Here is a 10220-nt window from a genome sequence, read left to right as displayed (position 1 = left end):
TAGAGCAGAACTCCATAGGGCTCAGTGAGGAGCAGACCTGTGGGGCTGATGCTGTCTAACAGCGCCCGCGCAGTGACTACAGACGGGGGAGAACGGTCAACTAGGAGTGCTGCCTGAAAGCCAGCTTCAGCTAGAGAGTGCACGGAGTGGGAAGTAAGGAGACTTCTAGAGAGCACCAGGCCCAACCGGGCGGCAGATCCCGAAGCGAGGATAGATTCACCTTTCCCTGCTAAACCTGCCGGTGTGGGGCTCTTAAAGCCCACACCACAACACTACAAAAGCCGCAGCCACGTAACCGCAAGTAGGGCCCATAGGTCACAGGAGGCAAGAGGCTGGAGTGGCCTGGCCCGGGGAACAAGCACACGGCAAAACAAGAAGGGGAGAGAGGCTTGGAGCATCTTCCCTGGGTGACCCCCATAGGGACTCAAAGTCGGGGTCACCCCAAACCACCAAGGGCTAAGGAAGGCGAGTTTGTAGTCACCCTCATACAGTCAGCCGGAAGGATACCTGGTTCCCACCTGGTTCATCCCAGCTACGCCCGGGTTACTCACCCTGCCACCTGAAGTGAGTAAAAACCCTGAAAGACACTCTGCCTGTGTGTGGTCATTCTGCGACTTGTGGTACTACAGCTTTACAAAGGGCCCTGGGGCTTGCCTCACTCTCAGGAGGCTACTACACCCGACTGCACCCACCATCAGCCCCAGGTGCCTCCTAATCTGCAGTGGCGGTCCCCTCTGACCGCAAATCTGAGAGTGGCGTCACGATCAAAACTGAAGATTCCCTACCTGTGACCAGCACCAGCTACGTGGAGTCCCTGAAGGTAACGCACCGACACCGACACAGCACCTGTGGGGCTTCACATCTGTCCTATTCGGGGTCTCTATGTTGGAGAAACAGGACAGAGACTAAAGGCTACTTTACACACTGAGATATCGGTCCCGATATCGCTAGCGTGGGTACCCGCCCCCATCTGTTGCGCGACACGGGCATATCGCTGCCCGTGCCGCACAACATCGCCCAGACCCGTCACACATACTTACCTGTCCGGCGACGTCGCTGTGACCGGCGAACCGCCTCCTTTCTAAGGGGGCGGTCCGTACGGCGTCACAGCGACGTCACTGAAATGTCACTGAACCACCGCCCAATAGCAGCAGAGGGGCGGAGATGAGCGGGACGTAACATCCCGCCCACCTCCTTCCTTCCGCATAGCAGCCGGGAGGCAGGTAAGGGGAGCTTCCTCGTTCCTGCGGCGTCACACGCAGCGATGTGTGCTGCCGCAGGAACGAGGAACAACCTCGTTACTGCTGCAGTAACGAGATTTGAGAATGGACCCCCGTGTCGCCGATTAGCGATTTTGCATGTTTTTGCAACGATGCAAAATCGCTTATCGGTGTCACACGCAACGGCATCGCTAATGCGGCCGGATGTGCGTCACGAATTCCGTGACCCCAACGACTCCGCATTAGCGATGTCGTAGCGTGTAAAGCCCGCTTAAGGGGGGCTTTACACGTTGCGACATCGCTACCGCTATATCGTCGAGGTCACGTCGTTAGTGACGCACATCCGGCGCCGGTAGCGACATCGCAATGTGTAAGTCCTAGGTGCGACGATGAACGAGCCTAAAAGCGTAAAAAATCGGTGATCTGTGTCACGTCGTTCATTTCCATAATGTCGCTCCAGCTGCAGATACAATGTTGTTTGTCGTTCCTGCAGCACCACACATCGCTGTGTGTGAAACCGCAGGAACAACAAACATCTCCTTACCTACGTCCACCGTCAATGCGTAAGGAAGGAGGTGGGCGGGATGTTATCCGCCCCTCCGCTTCTGTTGGCCGGCGTCGCGGTGATGTTGCTGTGACGCCGAACGCACCTCCCCCTTGAAGGAGGGATTATTCGGCGGTCACAGCGACATCGCCGACCAGGTATGTGTGTGTGACGCTGCCTTAGCGATAATGTTCGCTACGGCAGCAATCACCAGATATCGCATGTACGACGGGGGCGGGTGCTATCGCGCTGGACATCGCTAGCAATTGCTAGCAATGTCGCAGCGTGTAAAGCCCGCCTTAGAGCAAGAATAAGATCTCACCGCTACACAATTACAGACAAAAAAACTCATTTACCTATGGCCAAACATTTCTGTACTTCAGGACACAACATAAACCACATGAAAGTTGTCATATTAAAAGGCAACTTCAGATCACAGAGCCATCGCAGGGTCTGGGAAAACAAATTCATCACAATGTTTAACTCTGTGGACACAGGACTCAACCTGTCAGGAGGATTTATGACCCACTACAGAATCTGAGGAGTCTACTCCAGAGACTGCTAGGGCACCATGCCTCTTATCCTACATGGATATTGGGACAATAAACCTTTCACACCACTAATCAAAGCTAATTAAGGATTCACTTTCTAAGCTCAGTGTTTGTTTATTTAAATGTCCTTTTACTATGTGTCGCTCTGCCCTGTATTGTGTATATATTTGTGTTTCTTCAGATATTTTGTCATACCATGCCTGAGGAAGAGACCTGAGATGTCTCGAAAGCTTGCTTCATTACGTCATCATATTTTATTTTAGTTAGCCATTAAAAGGTATCACAACTACAAAATTTTAATTTTGTTTCTCTCACTGAGAGCAATCAATCATTTTTCAAATGGCTAACACCGGTACCAAAACCAAAAGTACAAAACTCGTCCTGCAAATAACAAGCCCTCATACGTTATGAGTCTGGGAAGAAGTGGAGGAAAAAAACAAAAAAAGCAAAAACGGAAGTTGGCCGTGTCGTGAAGGGGTTAAGGACTTCCAGTAGGGAGGGGTGAAAAGGACAGAGCAGCTGCACAATATCCTGTCTGCCAGGTTGTTTACAGAATGTACAAATAGCAGATATTCGAGGAGGAAGCTGTGCAGGCGCAGGCTGCCCAGAGAGCTGTCACCGGCAGCAGAAGATCCTCTGAGCGCTGGTAAGGAAACTTTCTTTTTGTTACTTTGTTCTTTATACTATTACTTTTGTGTTTCTTCACTTTTCGCAATCTTTCGGACTTTTCTCCTTTACCTTCCGCTCTTCCAGTCCCTTTCATGTTGCGATTTCGTGTTGTCATCCTCTCAGTGATTATTTATTTGCTTCACCAACGATTATTTATCATTGCCCTTTCGTTTTCTTTTTTTTTAATTAATTTAATTAATTTAATTAATGAATTAATTAAATTCTGTATTTATCTTTGCTTTGATATATTTGATGTTTCCATTTTCCATGCCTGTTCTTATATTCGTCGTCTTTAGACAGGGCTGCCACCAGGAATATCAGGACCACATACTGGTAAAAATTTTGAGGTGCCCTTGAGACCCCCCCAGCAATGTGTGCACCCCTCAAACCTTCCCCAGTCCCACCGCCACTCCATTTCTGCACCACGTCCTCTCCAATCACACTTTAAGGAGGTATGCGTACAGTGCATTTTATGTTGCAGATTGTGGATCCGCGCGCACATTGCTTATATTTACACCTACTACATATAGGATCTTGGAGCTGGGCATACCCCTTTAATAAAGCAAAATAAAGTAATTACCCCGTGCCACACCATTTGTCAGTGGCTCAGCTGTGCAGCGTCTCACCCAGTCCTGGCCCCTCTATTTGTCTCTGCTTTCCTGGCCCCCATACACCAGTATTGGCAGTAATGCTCTGATGGCGGCACTGTCTTTAGAGTTGGAATTATAGATAAAACATAGAGATTATCAGGATTTTGCTGTACAATTGTACAGTTTGATATGTGGGGAAACTCCTTTTATGAACAGTAGGTTTTGGTCTTTTTTTTTTATCCAAATGACACGGTTTGATCATTTTTATTATATTTTTGTTTAGTCATTATTACATTTTGCTATATTGAGACATCAATGCTGTTTTTCAGATGTTGCTATATCTTTATACTATTTTTACACTTAGACTGGGGTTACGGAGCAACATTGGCAACGACCGGCAGGGGGAGCTGGTGGACCGCATGACGTGCCAGCCCACGTTGTCTCCTCTCTAGCTGCATTATGCTGCCCCCACTCCACCGTAGTGGGAGTCAGCTATGCTCCTTATCAGCTGTCAATTGATAGCCAGCTCAGAGACATTGCTGCGGGACAGCTTCAACTGATAAATTGTACTCGCATCTTTCAGGTCAGTGTGACTTCTGCAGTGTGATTAGGTCAGCAGTGTGATTAGGTCATTAGTGTAATTAGGTCAGCAACTTGATTAGGTCAGCAGCGTGATTAGGTCAGCAGCGTGATTAGGTCAGCAGTGTGATTAGGTCAGCAGTGTGATTAGGTCAGCAGTGTGATTAGGTCAGCAGCGTGATTAGGTCAGCAGTGTGATTAGGTCAGCAGTGTGATTAGGACAGCAGTGGGATTAGGTCATTAGTGTAATTAGGTCAGCAACCTGATTAGTTCAGCAGCATGATTAGGTCTGCAGCGTGATTAGGTCAGCAGCATGATTAGGTCAGCAGTGTGATTAGGTCAGCAGTGTGATTAGGTCAGCAGCGTGATTAGGTCAGCAGTGTGATTAGGTCAGCAGTGTGATTAGGTCAGCAGTGTGATTAGGTCATTAGTGTGATTAGGTCAGCAGCGTAATCAGGGGAGGGTGAGGAGAATATATACATACACAGTATGGGTAGCAAGTTGGGAGAGTATATGCGGACACAATATACAGAGCAACTGGGGGGGAGAAATTTGAGAAAACAGTATTTGGAGGGAAGGGGAGAATTTGAGGACACAGCACATGGAGCAAGGGGGCAGGATGAGTGCAGACACAGAATGTGGAGAGAGGGGGAGATGGGTGCGGAAGTAGTATGGAGACAATATGGGATGAGAAAAATGTGTAGGGGCACAGAATAGAGCCTTGGTAGTGTGAGGGTGTTGTGCGGCGGTATGGAAAGTGTGCAGCATAGTGGGACAGTCTGAAACCACAGCAAGGATTGGACAGTATGCCGACTAGGGGGGAGTGTGATGAGGGGGCACAGTATAGAGACTGAGTACTATAGGAAGACACAGTGGAAAGAAGAGGCCCAGTATGGAAAGGAGAAGAGCAGTGTAGAGCCCCCCAGAAGAAGGCATAGTGCAGAAACGTGCATTGGGAAAGTGGAACAACCCACCTTATACTGGTAAATATTATTCTTTATGCCATGAACTTTAGAATCTGAACTTTGATTGTATAATTTAGCAACTAGCTTTCTGTTTAAAGGGAACCTGTCACCAGGTTTTTCCCTTATGAGTTGCGGCCACCTCCAGTGACTCAGGGAACATCATAGACTATGTTTTGACGGGAAAATTTAACCCCGCGCTTTACAGTTACTCTCCAAAATCCTTCCTCCATTAAACTGAATGGAGGTGGGAGGTACAGGCTATTAATAGCAACTGTCAGTGGTTGCTATAGGAACAAAATAAACTGTTAGTATAAGAAGCTTATGTGTGAGGTAATATGATGTCGGTGGGGAGACGGATAAAGAGAGACAGAAAGAGACAGACCTGGAAAGAGACAGAGGGGCAAAGAGAAAGAGGGGCAAAGAGACAGAGCGGGCAAAGAGAAAGACCAGGCAACGAGACAGACCGGGGAAAGAGACAGACAAGGAAAGAGACAGACGGGGCAAGAGACAGACGGAGAAAGAGACAGACGGGGAACGAGACAGACCTGGAAAGAGACAGACAGGGAAAGAGACAGACACACATATAGAGACAGACACAGATATAGAAAGACAGACAGACACAGAGATGGAGACAGATAGACTGATACAAATACAGACAGAGAGATAGAAACAGACAGAGACATAGACACATACAGACAAAGAAAGACACAGAGAGACTGCGACACACAGACAGAGACTGGGAGAGAGACAGAGAGACAGTTACTATCCCGGGCAACGCCGGGTACTACAGCTAGTTGGTTTATATTTTCTAGTATTTGGCTTCATCTGTCTATACACCTCTGCTTTAAGCCTGAAACACTTTGTTATATTACACCTTATTTGGGGGGACGACTGCTTGAAATGGTTTTGTTGGAGACTATTGAGAATTTCGTTTTAGATAACCATACCCCTTTTTACTAGCTATGGCCCTTCCACCCACCCAGCGCTGAATGTGGATCTGGATCCGGACATTATGGCTCAGTTTAAGGTGAAAACATCCCAGCGCCGCGTACAGAAAACCATCAGGAAACTCTGCGTTCTGTTGTAGTTAAAGGAAGTAAAAGTAAGAAAAAGCCAAAACAATCTCTCCGTTGTTGCACAACTTTGTATTCACTTTTATTTACGTCTATATAAACAGGAACATTTTTGCGTGCCTCGTGATGCACAACATTCGCATCATGAAATTCCAGTAGTGTGACTTGACCACAACTGGTAACGAAGCGATAAAAACAGTGTAAAAAAGCCAATTCTCAATAAGTGTAAGACACCAGCACCTTAAAATATCCCGAGCTGCATTGAAAACCACCACCGTTAACCACGAGATAGAAAAAACACCGACAACACCAATGTGGCATAACCCCTTCACCCCCGGCCAATTTTACGGGGGTTTTTTTGCTCCCCTTCTTTCGAGAGCTGTAACTTTTTTTTATTTTTTTGCCAATCTTGCCATATGAGGGCTTGTTTTTTGCGGGACGAGTTGTACTTTTAAATTAAACCATAATTTTTTCCTGTATAGTGTACTGGAAAATAGCAACAAAATTCCTGCTGTGGAAAAATTGCAAAAACAAGTGCAATTGCTTAACTATTTTTGAGATATCGTATTCATCTTGTTCACTGTATGGTAAAACCGATGTGTCGGCGTGATGCCTCAGGTCGGTATGAGTTCGTAGACACCAAACATGTATAGGTTTACTTTTATCTAAGGTGTTAAAAAAAATCAGAAGTATGTCCAAAAAAGTGACACACTTTTTGTGTAATTTTCCGCAACCCGTAGCGTTCTCATTTTTCGGGATCTATGGCTCAGTGACGGCTTATTTTTTACATCTCTAGCTGTTGTTTTTAATGGTATAATTTTTGCGCAGATGCTACGATTTTCATCATTTTTATCTGCTATTATTATATTTTGCGCAAAATTTGTGGCGACAAAAAACGTAATTTTGGCATTTGAAATGTTGTTGCCGCTACGCCGTTTACAAATCAGACTAATTGCTTTTATATTTTGATAAACCGGGCATTTCTGAACATGGCGATACCAAATATGTGTATATTTTTTATTTTTTTAACCCTTTAATTTTCAATGGGGCGAATGGGGGGTGATTTGAACTTTTAGGTTTTTTATTTTTTTTTTTTAAACTTTTTTTTACTTATTTCACTAGTCCCCCTAGAGGACTATAGTGATCAGCAGTCTGATCTCTCGTTCATTTCTGTTGATCGGAGCTGCACAGCTGAGATCACCAGAAATACTCACCTCTTGTCACTGGCAGCACTTGGCTGGGTGAAACAGGAAGTGAGTCATGTGAGCTACAGGAGTCGTTATATGATCCTGTGCTACCATGGCAACCATCGGCTCACAGTTATCATGTCACTGCGCTGCCAATGGGGCCGGGTAACTCAAGATTTACAGCGGCGGGGATTTAAATCTCCATGTCACATAGACATCATAATTTAAGGGGTTAACAGGCTTCAGTGGATCGTGGATCTACTTGTGCCTGCGAGGCACACATTTTAGCTGTTCAAATCAGCTGACGTGCGCCGATCACCCATTGGTGATTACTCTATGACCGCTTAGGATGTACCAGTGTGGCCCACGGTCCTTAAGGGGTTAAATGGGTTGGCAACAATTTTAATTAGCCAACTTGTAAATGACATAAGCCATCTTAGTCCATGGCCATTTCTTCTTTACTATATCCCGTTCTCGTAGTCCGAAACCTAAAGTCCAACCGGTGCTGTACATCAGCCCTTGCATATTACATATTCGGCCATGGAGGAAGACAATGCGAGCCTGCCTAGGATTCTGACCAAACCTCACCTGACAACATCAAGGCTTTTTCCAATCCATCATGGAAACCCGAGAGGAAAACATCCATTCCGATTTCATTCAAACAAACCCCATTGCTAAGCAGTAAATTTGGTGTTATTGTCTTCTATTTCCCCATTCCGTACAACTATTCCACCCATGGCCTGAACAATCTTCTTGCCCTTTCAATGCCTGAAATACTTAGGGCGCCCCAACAAATCTTTCTGGGCACTATCTCTGACCATGGTGACCTTATCAAAGAGCTCATTAAACCTAGAAAGTTCTTGTTTCATTAAGGCCCCCAAAATTTGCAACCTTTACCTTACATAAGTCGTTACCACCCATGTGTATTATAAGTACGTTACCTGTGAGTTGTCTGCTACATTCCTCGACGGTTGGTAAAACCTGTCACCTCGTAGACCCCTCCAAAATAAACTAAACATTAGGCATAGCCAAATGCACCAGGATGAATGCTGGCTCTACTCTCTGCCTGGGAAATATGTATATCCTATAACAAAAACCTTTCTGGACTGATTAAGCCTTGAAAGAAAAAAACATGTACGGTATGTGTGTAACCTGAAAAAAACAGTCATAAATGTAAAACTATGAAAATTTAGAGATCGAAAAACAAAAGATTTGAAAGGGAAATGTCAAACAACCAGATCAGGATGGCTATAACCCTTTTTGCTGTCATATGGAGTTTTGCACAAACTTCACCAACTGTCATGGCGGCATTGGACTCTGTTGAGATTAGATTCTGACACTTTGCCCGGTTTATCTGGGGTCTATGATCAACACAGGCAGACTTAGGCGTCAACATGCTGTGTGCTGATTCATAGGGCAGGCTAGCAAGAGTTAAAGGGGTTATCCGGCTTAATTTACTTTTTTTTATTATTTCCCTATTGGGCTACATTGGGGCAGGTAAGTAGATAGAGACCACTTACCTGCCCTGCTGTCAGCCCCTCTCCCCCGGCTCAGAGTGGTCATGTGACCGCTCCTGCCGCGATTTTGCTGCTTCCGGTCATTGCACGTCTACATGGGCAGGGCCATGTTGACATGCAAATGTGGAAACAGCATGTCGCCTCCCTGCTGGGCTGTACAGTGCGATGAGCCCCGCCCCCTTCCCTGCACCCTCCCACACATTCCCCCGCACCTCCCCCTGCACTGCTGTGGGGGTCCGTGACCTGGCGGCGGGGCCTGGCGGCGGCTGCCATGGTGTCAGCTCCAGCACCGGCCCCCCTGCTCAGGATCACACATTCAAATATACCGGCATCACAGATCACCGATGCCGGTACATTTGAAAGTGCTGATGAGAAGCAGCGCAGCGCTGCTTCTCATCTTGCACGCTGTCTGAGCTCTCTTCAGCACAGCGGTGACGTCACCACTGTGCTGATATGTCTAGAGCACAGACAGCGCGCGAACGTGCAGGAGCGGCGGGGACCGATGACGGGTGAGTATGTACTCCCTATGGGGTGGTGTGTGTGTGTGTGTGTGTGTGTGTGTGTGGTGCACAGCCCGATGTGTGTGTGTGTATGTATGTTTGTGTATGCGGTGCACAGCCCGATGTGTGTGTATGCGGTGCAGAGCCTGATGTGGTGTGGGGTGCAGAGCCCGATGTGGTGTGGGGTGCAGAGCCCGATGTGGGGCTGTTATTTGCAATGCTGTAGTGTAGTGCGCTGCCCTGTAGTGCCCTGCCCTGTAGTGTCCTGTAATGTGCTGCCCTGTAGTGTCCTGCCCTGTAGTGCCCTGTAATGTGCTGCCCTGTAGTGTCCTGTCCTGTAGTGTCCTGTAATGTGCTGCCCTGTAGTGTCCTGTAATGTGCTGCCCTGTAGTGTCCTGTCCTGTAATGTGCTGCCCTGTAGTGCCCTGTAGTGTGCTGCCCTGTAGTGCCCTGTAATGTGCTGCCCTGTAGTGTGCTGCCCTGTAGTGCCCTGTAGTGTGCTGCCCTGTAGTGCCCTGTAATGTGCTGCCCTGTAGTGTCCTGTCCTGTAGTGTCCTGTAATGTGCTGCCCTGTAGTGTCCTGTCCTGTAGTGTCCTGTAATGTGCTGCCCTGTAGTGTCCTGCCCTGTAGTGCCCTGTAATGTGCTGCCCTGTAGTGTGCTGCCCTGTAGTGCCCTGTAATGTGCTGCCCTGTAGTGTCCTGTCCTGTAGTGTCCTGTAATGTGCTGCCCTGTAGTGATCTGTCCTGTAGTGTCCTGTATTGTGCTGCCCTGTAGTGTCCTGTACTGTAGTGTCCTGTAATGTGCTGCCCTGTAGTGTCCTGTA

General features: G+C 47.3%; 1 protein-coding gene across 3 annotated transcripts in view; it reads left to right on the top strand.

Moving 5' to 3' along the window:
- The first annotated feature begins 2844 nt into the window (after positions 1-2844).
- Positions 2845-10220, top strand: part of LOC142255063 (serine/threonine-protein kinase D3-like) — a 62588-nt gene continuing 55212 nt past the window's right edge. Inside the window, exons 1-2 of one of the 3 annotated variants that reach the window (XM_075326504.1) lie at positions 2845-2961; positions 6079-6145. The gene's annotated coding sequence lies outside the window, so the exon portion shown is untranslated. Of the gene's footprint in view, positions 2962-6078; positions 6221-10220 lie in introns of those variants that run through there. The other 2 variants (XM_075326502.1, XM_075326503.1) reach the window with 2 other exon arrangements.

The sequence above is a fragment of the Anomaloglossus baeobatrachus genome, chromosome 10 (genome assembly GCF_048569485.1).
Source record: "Anomaloglossus baeobatrachus isolate aAnoBae1 chromosome 10, aAnoBae1.hap1, whole genome shotgun sequence".
Lineage (NCBI taxonomy): Eukaryota > Metazoa > Chordata > Amphibia > Anura > Aromobatidae > Anomaloglossus > Anomaloglossus baeobatrachus.
Note: the sequence above shows the minus strand (reverse complement) of the source record. Positions and strands in the feature narration are given on the sequence as shown.